Source organism: Neovison vison, chromosome 2 (assembly GCF_020171115.1).
Source record: "Neovison vison isolate M4711 chromosome 2, ASM_NN_V1, whole genome shotgun sequence".
Taxonomy (NCBI): domain Eukaryota; kingdom Metazoa; phylum Chordata; class Mammalia; order Carnivora; family Mustelidae; genus Neogale; species Neogale vison.
In genome coordinates this window covers 76,831,459-76,844,346 of record NC_058092.1, presented here as the reverse complement: position 1 = coordinate 76,844,346, position 12,888 = coordinate 76,831,459, and positions in this window count along the sequence as shown.

Genomic DNA, 12,888 nt, shown 5'->3' with positions numbered 1-12,888 from the left:
TACTTTCTTAATAGTTTTATCACTAGTGTTTTTTTAAGTAACTCATTTTTTTTTTTAAGATTTTATTTATTTATTTATTTGACAGAGAGAGATCACAGTAGGCAGAGAGGCAGGCAGAGAGAGGGGAAGGGAAGCAGGCCCCTGCCGAGCAGAGAGCCCGACGCGGGACTCGATCCCAGGACCCTGAGATCATGACCCGAGCCGAAGGCAGCGGCCCAACCCACTGAACCACCCAGGCGCCCTATAGCTCAGGGGTTAGAGCACTGGTCTTGTAAGTAACTCATTTTTAAACTAGCCTTCAAATTTACCAAGGGCCATGAATTTCCTAAAATAAATCTTTAAGATTTATTTATTTTGAGAGAGAGCAGGAGAGTGGAGGAGGGGATGAGAAGGCAGACAGAATCTCCAACAGACTCCCCACTGAGCAGGGAGCCCCAATGCAGGGCTTGATCTAGCCAAATGAGCCACTCAGATGCCCCCCAAATTAAATCATTTATAAAATAATTTTTAGAAACCTAATATTGGGCTCAAAAAGCTACAAATAAGTGTTAAAGGAAAAGTTATAGTTCTCACAACAAGGACCACATATAAAACCAAACACTGGACTTGGACTTAACAAGGTGTTTGGAATCACACAGCTTTTAATTCTGTAACAGCTATGAAATCTATTCTGCTCTGGGGGTCGGGGGGTTCGGAGGTGGGAATCAGAGCTAATTCTTACTAAAATGAAAAGCACCAAGTTCCACCTTTCCTTTCTGATATGTCCTATTTCATGATGACAGTGATTATACCTATTCTTTGAATATTTCTCCATCAAGTGTTTTCAAACAGTCCATGCTAAAGTTTTGAGCTTCTGCAAGTGTGGAACAGAATCCATTAGCAGAGTGGGAAAAGGATGGGAGATTTGAAGTCCTGGAGAGAAAACCACAGTGAAGTATCATAGAGGAGCAGAATTTGTTCAACAGGCTATTAATCTTAAAACTATGCCACCTGGGGGCACCTGGGTGGCTCAGTGGGTTAAAGCCACAGCCTTGGGCTCAGGTCATGATCCCAGGGTCCTGGGATCGAGCCCCGCATTGGGCTCTCTGCTCATCGGGGAGCCTGCTTCCTCCTCTCTCTCTGCCTGCCTCTCTGCCTACTTGTGATCTCTGTCAAATAAATAAATAAAATCTTTAAAAAAAAAACAAAAACTATGCGACCTGTTCATACTAAGGGTACCGGGTTGCAATTTGTCACTGAGGACAAACTCAATATTCTCTATTAACTTACTAATTATTATTTACTGTAGAATTGGATTTAGACTATAGAATTGGATTGACTTATAGAATTATAGCATATAAACTGTGGAAATGGCAAATTGTCAGGCAAAACTTATATATAGGTAGTCATTCAAATTATATCAAAATGCCCTTTGCTGTTGAAATCATAAAGTAAACACTAATTTTGGCCAAGTAAAAAATTAAAATGACAATCATGCCAGAGAAGAATTTGCTATATCCATGTGAGTGGAATTTAACGTCCGTTTAGTGAATGGGGGAAGTATATTCTCAGTGTGCCCAAGATTAGCTATAACGGATGTTCAAGAACAAGAAACACTGGCTCTTTAAATCACCTCTTCTTTTTTTTTTTTTAAACTATTTCACAATGACTTTTTTTCCCCTCTCCCAACAGAATTCACATCTTTGTGTAATTTAGAGAACTAAGGAATGAGTTCGGGGGCTCAAGATCTGTAGGGGTTGATACCACTGAAGTTTATTGTGACCTTCTCTGTAGCTGGTACTATTCCCTCACTGGTATTTCTTTTTAAAATAAGATGTTTTTAAAATAGATGACACTATTTCCTCACCAGTATTTGTTTTTAAATAAGATTTATTTGTTATTAAAATAAAAATAAATTAAATAAATAAAAATAAATTAAATGAATTAAAATTACCTGATCCCAAATGTAGGTTTTTGTATTTAGACCTGCAAAGGTGTGGCTATAAATGAGTGGGTGTGGGAGTAGGAATGCTAATGGGTCTAGAGAGTAGGAAAATCTATCAGGAAAGAGGGGATGAGAGAATGCAAAAAAAAAAAAAAAAAGTGGGCAGCTGCTTTAAAAGAAATAAAATGAGTTTTATCATTACAAGACCCAAACTCAAGTTCTAGTCTGATTCTTACTGTGAGACCTTAGATAAGTAACTTATGCTTTCCAAACTTTAGTTTGCTTATCTCCAAATTGGGATAATAAGATTGTTAGGAGGATTCATTTTGCTGTCTAGAAAATGTGTTACAAAGTAGCAGGTAATAGGTTTGGACCCAAAAATCCAAGCCTTAAATCCAAAGAGTCAGCACACCTATTAACAAAAGACTTCTTATGTTCATTCAATCACTCAAAAAAAAAAAAAAATGCATAATGCACCTCCTCGGAACCAGGCACCCTACAGAGCTATGCTGTCCTTGACTTCTACCAGTTCACAGTCTCAGCAGCCACGGAGATAATCTTAACAAGTAGAAGCCATGAAATGTTTAGAGTATTTTAAGATAAGCAAATGTCTTCTATGGATATCCTTTGCTTCCCTTTGTTTTGGACCCAGACCACTAAAGAGTAAGACTGGAAATCTAGTCTCTGAACACAATTTCTTTTGCCCCAGAGTCAGCTCTCTGTCATTGTGTGTGTAAGTAATTGCATGTGGCTTAGTTAGGCGCCCTGGATTCTGGGAGTTAGGGAAATTATGCATAGATCTGCCATTAACACTAATGGGGGGTTACATGCACAAATCCTCCACACACCAAGAAGAGAATAGACTCTTCTCATTCATACATAATAGATCTGTAGAAAAATTAGCATGTACGCTTTTAGGAGCTGAACTCTGAAGATGTACCTTTTATGGGAAATATGTAAATAAGGAGAGAGGATACACTGAAGGACAAGTGCTGTAATGTGCTCCCTTTCGGATGCCTGAGCACCTTGTCAATTTTGCTGCTGCATAAAGTGGGACTAGATTTGCCTGTGTGGAGATTCTCCAGCACATCTGTCTGCCCAGTGCATTACCAAATTTTGCCACGCAGAGTTTACTTTTCCAAATTTGCCAGTTCCCCTAGGGAAAGGGAAGTGGGGCAATGTAATTGTTCAGCCAGTAAGCAACTATGAATATAAACATTTTTCACCGAAGTATTTCTTTGTTTCCTTAGAAGCTTTTACTACCTTGCCTAATAATTTAAGCTGTCTTGGAAATAAGGAAATACGATATTCACTGTGGAAGTGCTGACCCTTCCAGTCAGTGGGAGTCACCCCTACCAGCCACAGAAATCTGTCATGCTGGGTTTTACCTAGGAAAAGGAGAAAACACCTTCTTTGTGTCTTTCACTTTTCTGCCTCAGCCCATAGAGGAAGGAAATTATTTTCCCAGCTTCTCCATCAGCCTATACTTAGCTCCTCCCTACCAGGCTGATGTGAGAGTCACTGGGCCACATTTCACCAGCAGGCAAAATCATGACTGAGAAAGGTGATTCACATCCAGAGGGATGAGCACACTTTCTTCATACACAAGCACACTTCAGACCAGGCCGTAGCAGAGTCTGGCATTCTCCCTGTGCTCCCATCCATGCTTTCTAGCCCATGCTTTCTAGCCCATAGGGTGCTGCATGCAGGGGAGGGCTGTTTGCAGGCTCAGCCTCTCTCCTAGCTAATCTGTTCTAGATCCCTGACCAGCCAGTGGTTGACTACATGGACATGGGGTTTGCTCTGTATGATTCCAGAATGAACAGAAGAGTAGAAAGGCAATCTTTACTGGGAGTCCAATCCCACTTACTGTGAAACCCCTCATCTGGAGGGTGGTTCTGAGAGTTGTGACAGACAGAGGCTTTCCTTAATTTCAGTGAAAGCCACTAAACTTTCATACCTTATGCATGTAACTTCCCAAGTGTGCCCTGGGAGGAGAGAGTATTTAGGCACCAAACTTCACCCTACATATGTAAGAATTAAAAGTACTAATAATTATTATAGTGCTATATTCCTACAATTGTTCACTCATTCATCAGTGTTGGCACTCTTCCTAATTTTAGGCATGACCAAGGCCAGAAATACTCCCAGGAAAATGAGAAACACCTTCCATTTGAGGAGTGTACAACCTATTGGAGGAGAATAAAAAGCAAAAGAAAATTTCTAGACAGTATGAAAAATATGATGGAAGAGGTAAGCATAGGTGATGTAATGGTAGAAATCCAGAGGCATGGGGCAACTGGGTGTCTCAGTCAGTTGGGCGCCCAACTCTTGGCTTTGGCTGAGGTCATGATCTCATGGGTCGTGGAATCAGCCTGCATCAGGTTCCCTGCTCAGCTGCTTTAAGATTCTCTCCCTCTGCCCCTCCCCCGACTCACGCTCTCTCACATACGCATGCTCTCTCTCTAAAATAAATAAATCTTAAAACAAACAAAAACAAAAAACCAGAGACCTGAACTCAGGCTTTGGGGCTGTGTGTATCATCTTTCACAGAGCAAAACTCTTGAGACATGTTGAACAAGAAACCATAAAAACCAGAGTCAGCTGTGAGGAAATAATTTTAAGTGTAGAACATTCCGAGTGTGCCTAAATCAGGGAAGTTAACTCTTAAAACCCATTCTAGAATCAATAAATTCTTTTGGAGATCCTTTTACTTTAATGTGTTACATCAAACTTAAGACATTAATCACAGATTTACTTTCTTCTTTTGTAAATGTCCTTAAACTTTTGACCATTGGCAATGGTCCTCTAGGAAGTCCTATCAGTGGAAAGAAATGAACCAAATATGTGTGGCCCATGATTTCAAGGTTTTGTGTCTAAGGGGTGGAACAGTTATTTCAACTCCTGGAGGTTACTTCTGTCAAAAAGAAAATTCCCAGCCAAGTGCTAGGTGGTTGCCTAGATCTTGTTATGAAGATTGTGGAAGAAATGTTTGAGTATAATGCTTTATCTGACCCAAGACCACTGTGACTTGACTGACAGCCATAAACCCTATCCTGTAGCAACACCCTATCCTGCAGATGCCCCCAAAGCTTGCTTTGTCACATGGGCAGATCAAGAAGCCCATAGGCAGACACTGGCCTGCGACCGGGGGTGGGGGTGGGGAGTCTTCTGCTTTGAAATGTAGAATTTACCACCACCAAGGACATCTCCAGAATTTCCAGTCCCAACTCAAACCTACAACCCATGCCATGCCACCCCTTGCCCTAAAGTGGGGCAGCAATCCCGAATTCCACTGAAATGCCCATTATCTGGATACAAAGTAGCCTCTGCAGACACACAGAGCACCATCGACATGAGTCCAGGAACACCAAGCTGGGACCTCCTACTGCCTTGTGAAATCACAGCCATGAAACAACTTGGGCCACCAACTTCGGGTTCGCTGTTCTTTCAGAAATCTGAAGGCTCAAGTCTTTTCCAGAATCATTACTTAAATTTTCCTAAAAGCAGATATGGGACGGGATGGATAAGAGACAAATGAGACAAGAGGTGAGCCTCCAAGAGACTATTGCAACTAGGATAAAACTGGAGATCTGATAACATAGAAAAGCCCGTCCTTCCGTTAGTCAAGGAAAAAAGATTTAAATGGCACCATAATAAGTTCGCTCCTATCAGATATAGCATGGAAATTGACATTTTTATAAGGAAATTAAGTCAGGGTCTAGAATTATCTTTTATGTAGCTTAAAATCTCAATTAGAATGTTTTTGCTGCTATCAAATTTTGTCCTGAATGACAGCATTTGGAAGGAGAGAGTTAAAGAAGGGGGAAAAAAAAAAAAAAGCTGAGAAAGATTGAGCTGGCATTGCACATGCAAATGAATGCATTATGGTAGTGGGGTTTTTTTCCACTGAATAAATTTACATTTACATCAGTTAGAGCTGATGTAATTCTGCAACCAGTGGAACTTAAATATATACATATTTTGTCATGAAAGGCCTCACAGCTATAACCTTTTGATTAAAATCTATTGCAAAACTAAGAATAAATTTCAGCCGACCAACTTTAGATTTGACAACTTTTATTACTCATTTTACCCAGAAGTACACTTTAACTGGTATTTTAGCAATACTCAATAGAAGAAGTCTCCTCCAGTTTTCCTGCTAATTCTCTAGATTTTGTAACAGTTCCCATAAACTGATGAAATTTTGTAAACTCCCACCATAAAGAATGAATACTATAAATTGCCTGCTCTTGGCCAAGGACACACTTACACATGGGTGATACATGGCTACCATTTACATTTTCCCACTGGACTGAAAATAATCACAGAAGTAAAGGAGTGGGAAAAACTGGTGAAGAAGTAACTTCCTGTGGGTTAAACTGTCACCTGTTCCTGTTTCCTGCTTATGTTAGCCATTGCAGAACTGGTAAGTATGGCCTTTTGCTTGGTCACCTAAGGAGGTGCAGATGAGCACATAATTAAGACTAGAAATAAGCAAGAGCAATAGCGCTGATGTTCTAAGCGACAAGTCCGGGAAAGTATAATCTGTGTCATCATGGTCATTACAAATAGCAGATTAGTGAAGCGGAGAGCAGGGGGCTTTGCATGGGTGGACACTGACAAGGTTATCACAGTGTAACTGCCACTAAGTTATCAAATTTGGGGGAAAGATGAAATTTTAAGGACTAGTCTGACAACTGTTTGGGGAGTGCCTATGTGTTAGCCACAGTCTGCTGAACTCAGAATTCTCCCACCAGCCTTATAAAGTAGGCACTTCAGGTTCCATCTGACAGATGACAAGACTGAGGGGTGGAGAGGAAAGTTCCATGTCTAACCCCCACAGTTCGTAAATCACAGAGGCAGGACATAAGCCCAGTACTGTCCTATGAAATCACAGCCATGAAGCCCCTTGGACCACCAGCTTTGGGTTCATTAAAAATCCAATGGCTCAAACCTTCTCCAGAATCATTATTTGCATTTTTTAAAACACATGTGCAATGGGCTAGAGAGGAGAAAAAGAGATAAGAAACAAACCTCTAAGCAACTATTTTGGTTAGGATAAAAGTGGAGATCTAATAATATGGAAAAACCCATCCTTCCATTAGTCAAAGAAAAAGGATTTAAGTATCTTAAGTGGTTTTTCTCTGAAGTCTGAACTTTTCGCACAATGCAGACCCATCCGCAGGAAATTAGAAAAGGAACAGATATTACCCGCAAAAAAAATCACAGTATTACCTTTTACTAGCAGTGCAGGGCAGGAAGAACAATAGCTGCACAGGAGAGAATTTCCTAACAAGCCCACTGAAATCATCCTTAAAGATATTCAAATTACAACAACTGTATTACCATAGAGCTGAGGAAGGTTGGGGATTTGTAAGGCTCTTTTGCCTTGGATGGCTAACACCTCATGATTCAATTACAAAATTAGATAAAATAACTAATGGTAGTTACACCTAATATTTGTATGGCACTTTACCGTCTAACAACTGCTTCTGTACACACATTCTCATCTGAGGCATACAGGAAGGTTACACGGAAATCACGGCATGGAACCACACACGATATCTAAACAGGAGAATTTACATCAGTTGTCTTCAAATTTATTGTAAGAATCCACTTGTTTTCATTAAGATACAGATCTCAAGGTCCTTGTCCCCCAAATTCTTAACCTGTGCTTTGCTGCAGGTGGGCCTAGGAATCTGTATTTGTAGCAGGCATCTGGTGATTCAGTTACATGAGGGTGAGGAGGGGATCCCGGGACCATCCTTGAGAAACACCGGTGTGTATCAGAAGGATAGGACATAACCTGCCCCTGGATCCTGTCCCATGTGTGGGGGGGGGTGTTCTTTCAGGGAGAGGGCTCTTTTCCCCACCACCCAAAGGAGATGACCACTTGCCTTCACACAGAACTGTTTTTACAACAGGTGACCTCAAACAGCAAGGTTTGGGGTAAGGCAGCAAATTCCATATCTCATCTTCAACTCTGCAGAATTTTTATCCTCATACTTAGTCAATCTTTTCACCTTATTTTCCCAGTCTTCTTTTCCCCCACTCTCCTGGTGTTCTAAACCCTCAGTGGGATCCCACACATTAAAATAAGGTTTTGCCAACAATAAATATATTTTAAGCATCTGGCATCGCATTGGAGCCCATTCCCAGTCTCAGAACATGTGCCCAGCAGTTTAGCCAGTTTCTTAAAAGCGTTAAAGTTAGGATATCTAGCACCTCTCTATGTACTGGGGTCACATTAGGAATCCATCACAGGCCCAACATACCCAAATCTCCCCTCTGGTCCAGGATCCAGGACAGTCTCAGAATCTGCATCCTCAGCCTCCCTCCCCAGTGGCAGGGAGCCTGCCCCCAGCACCTCAGCACTGTGGCTCTTCTCTCTTTCCTCACACCCCCGCTGCCTCCTTCCACCTAGAGTGGTTCAGGGACAGGGGCTGTGCTGCATCCTGCGACCCTGAGGTCCCAGGGTGAGGCACGTAACAGATACCCAAGACGGGTTCTCTAAGTTACAACGTGGAAATCGACAACAAACTGCAAGGAGCCGTAGGAGGCACCCCATCACAAAGCCAGTCCCTGGGTTTCTACACTAGTCACTTAGTCTTCTTTACACAACAGGAACCAAATGGACATGGTCTCCCAGACACATTTACTGCAATAAAATCCATAGACTGGACAAGAAGGATCCTTCAGGTGAGCTCTTTAGACAGTAAGTGGAAACCGTTCTTCTGTGTGTTGTTTTTTATTTTTTTTAAAGATTTTATTTATTTATTTGACAGACAGAGATCAAAACTAGGCAAAGAGGCAGGTAGAGAGAAAGAGGGGGAAGTAGAGTCCCCGCTGAGCAGAGAGCCTGATGCGGGGCTCGATCCGAGGACCCTGAGATCATGACCTGAGCAAAGGCAGAGGCTTAACCCTCTGAGCCACCCGGGCACTCTTTTTTTTTTTTAAGAGGGAAACACTGTCTCTCCCCATCCATGGAAAGGCTTCACCCAGACATACAGAGAGAAAGGCTGGAGGAACATGACCTCCTCACTGTGTGTGTGATGGGTGTGATTTATTGCACCTTCCTTTAATGTCTGGAAGCTGATGCAGGGGGCAGGTGAGGTGGCAGGACGGAGAGTCATAACTGCACCCTTGGGCAGCATGGATGCTTTCCAGGTGCTCTGTAATCACTTATTTACTACCCCAAGGGCGGCTCCAGGAAAGAAGGTCAGCATTATCATCCTGACTTGGAGGAGATGGATCTGAAACCCAGAAGGGAAGGAGGCGGACCATGCTGGGTCACTGTGTCACCGTTGAGCCATCTCCTCTAGCCAGGACTGAAGAATCCACTCCTTGGAGAAAGACAGCACTTTCCACAGCCTCTGCAGACATCTGGGTGGGGAAAAGCCAAGGGACAAGCTTCAAGAGGCCCATTCAGGTTGTTCCAGGAGGAAAAGTAAATGGAAACTGAACTTTAACATGTGTATCAAGGGATCTACAAACTCTCTAGTGCTGAGGAACTAAAAACAATGCTTAAGCCACACATAGAAGTTGTTCACAGAGCATCAGGGTTGATTACTACATCCATACTGTTTGTTAGTAATGGAGTAGCCCACACCCAGTGGGGCAGGCAGGAGAACAGGGCCACAGTTCCCACAGGCACCCTCGCGGCTCCCAGCTTCCCTGTTGTGTTCTGTAAGGGAATGGGCAAGGCAGGAAGGGTGTTCACTTGGAGCAGTAACGTGGAACACAAAGCAGTGCATTCTGATTCGCCTCAGCCTCCCTTCCCCCAAAATATACCTACATGCACATGCGTGTGCCTATGTGCACACACATACACACACACAGACAAGGCAGAACTTTAACGTGACGGATCCACTAGAGAATCAGAGGATGAGACTTGGGTTTGCAAGCTCAAAGAATGAAGCAGGGTCATCTCCCTCTCAGCTGGAAGAGAGACGGAGGGGAGGCAAAAAGATGAAACGCAGAGAAAGCCTCACACGGAGCAGGGATGAGTGTGGGCCTGGTAGTAACTGCGAGGCTGGCCCAAGGACCAGCAGCCCCAGTATCCCCAGGGAGCTCGTTAGAAATGCCAGATAGTGGCTCCCACCCTGATGTACTTGATAGTCAGACTCTCTGAGGGCAGAGTCCAGGAATCTGTGTAATAAGTACTCTAGGTGATTCTCATGTGTGCCGAAGACCCAGAAGCACTGGCCCCGGGATCAGACAGCCTGCTCCAGCACTCTGGCTCTGTGACCTGAGACAAGTCACATAACCTCTCCAGGCTGCCATTCCTACCTTTGTAAGTTGGGGACAGTGGTAATGCCTACCTCTTGGGGTTGTTGGTGATAAGGACCACATGAGATATTGTTCATAAAGCACTTTGAACAGGATCTCACACATAAGAAACTCTCACTAAAGCATACAGAAAAAAGAAATACAGACCGTCCTTTCCTAAACCCCACTTCCACCCTGAGCTCTTGCCCTGACGACCACCCAAGGTTAACTCTTGGCCCATGGCCAACTGTAACTGACAACAAAGTCTTGGATCCTGCCTAAGTCATCCATGACCCATTCATTCATGGGTCACAAGCAGTCCACAGGCATTAGCCTTTAGTCCCCCACTAAAACCCCTGTCCCTTCAGCAGTGATGGATTCTGACACTCATAGCTTGGTGAGTCTTCCCCAGAGGACAGAGACTTCCAGATAATCACCCACAAAGTCTAGAGGTGCTTGGGGAAAATCGTGGACTTGAACTCACTTCTCATCTTGGGCTTGTGGCTTGGTAAGTAAATGTTCAGTTTACTTGATGAGTAAATGAATGACTACCACTCAACTTGGCAAATAGAGTCACAGGTGAGGTGACAGGAGACCAGACTGAGTTTCTGCTCTCAGTTTATCGCAGAGCCTTATTTACGGTTCGCTGATCCATTTAGACGTGCCAGGGTGGTGTGGTATACTGTGGCTTCCTGCCAGGTTTGCATGTCTGCCAAACAAGCTCCTCTCCAGACAAAAATTATCACGACTTGGAGCACAACTTTAAAACAAAACTGTAATTCATTCCTAAGAAAAGCATTCCAGAAAAACCAAGAGAAGTTAATAAGCCATGGATTCGTTTAGTGTATTGTTAGAGAAAGTGAGAGTCAAATCTGAAGACTAATGAGCCTAGTAAACATAAATGCTGGTGTGTGTGTGTGTGTGTGTGTGTGTGTGTGTGTGTAAACAAGGGAAGGCAGCCAGGAGGGAAAAACATAGATTCCCACAGTATGGGGGCGGGTGGGGGAAGGGAGACAACATATATAGATATATATGTATATCTAACATTTTATATATATATATATATATATATATAAAATATGTAGTGATATACAAGAAAAAGTCTGACAACTTTTTTCCTTTTTTTTTTTCTTTTCTCCAATCCTGCTGAGACCAAGCAATGCTCTATACTAGTTCTTCTCAAACTATCCATGTGTGAAGGACAACTTTTTGTTCTTTTGTTTTCTTTTATCATTTCCCGTCATGGACCAATGTTCTAAGTACAACAAAATTAATTATTTTGAAAATTATATAAAATAAAAGCACACAAAATGTATGGAGCTGTCCCTGCAGAAAGAGCATTCCCCCAGCTTCCCTCCCCTTGAGGGAAAGAACTAGACACCATTTAAGGACACACCTAACATTCTAAGACTATCAAGTGAGCAAAGGACAAGACGCGGTTGCCCAAAATTGTGGGTGACCATGGTAGCAGAAGTGGCTTAGCTCCCTAACCTCCTCTCCCCTGCCAGGTGATCCCGCGTGCTAGGAATATATTGCAGGTTTCACTAATGAAGAAAGGTTCATGCTAGAAATTTCAGCAGCTCAGCCGAGGCCTAACCCTGGCAGGAACTACAAGCAAACCTCCTTCTTCCCATTTTGCCTTTTTTCTGGTTGACTGTGTCAGAAAGAATCAAGTATACCCAGTGGAGATGGGTTTGACAAGGCGTAGTATGCATATCTGTTGTTTATTTATTCTTTTAATTACAGGTTATTTCTTTAATCTTCTGCAAACAGTGCCTGCAAGAAGTGAAGACTGAGGAACAGGGCTTGCTGTCAGTTGTGAATTCCCAAGTGGGTGAGGGCATAGTTATCAGAGGGGAAGAGAATGCCTGAGCCCTTCTAGGGGGCAGCATCAACAGAAAGGGGACTATGAGACCATTCTGACCTCACAATTACTGATGCCACTCACACCCTGATTTGGATCAAGATGAGGGTCGGGGTAGGAGCAAACCCCCCAACACTGTCTCATGACCAGAGAAATCTTTGTTCCCCACAGTGTCCTGGCATTTCTTGTCCCTGCCATGCGCTCTACTGCTCATTGCCTTCCACCTCTGCCTCCACCCCTTCAAGAGGAGCATTTTATTCCTGGGACAGACACCGCGCACTGCCTCTGCCCACCGCGCACTCCCTTTCTGCCCTTCCATGGGGGGCTTATTGTCTCTATGACCTGGAGTTTTTTGGTGGCAGGCTTTTCTTCTCCCAAATATGGCCCTTAAAAAGTATCCCCTGTGAAGAGGCAGTAAATAAACATGGTGGTGGTAATAACAATGTGGTATCTTCTGAGAAGTCTCCCTGATTCAGGCTCAGACTCCACAGAAAAGTATGCCCTTCTCAGAACCTATGGAGGTAAGATATTTTTATACAATTGTCCCCGCTTGCTCTAAACCATGAGCTTCATTCATGAGCTTGACCCTTGTTGGCTACAGACGTCTTGGCTAATTCCCTTGCCTAGCTCATGAGTCGTTTGCTGAATTTGATCTGGAAAGGCTTTCTGGTTGGGGTACTGTGAGTGCTGCTCAGTTCAGGGCATACACGGAGCCCTCAGGGAGCATCCTTGCTCCTTAGAAACACAGATTTCCAAGACTAGGTTCAAGCCCTGAGTCTCCCAGTTAGGAGCTGTATGAGCTTGGGCAGGTTCTTCAGAGTCACAGAGA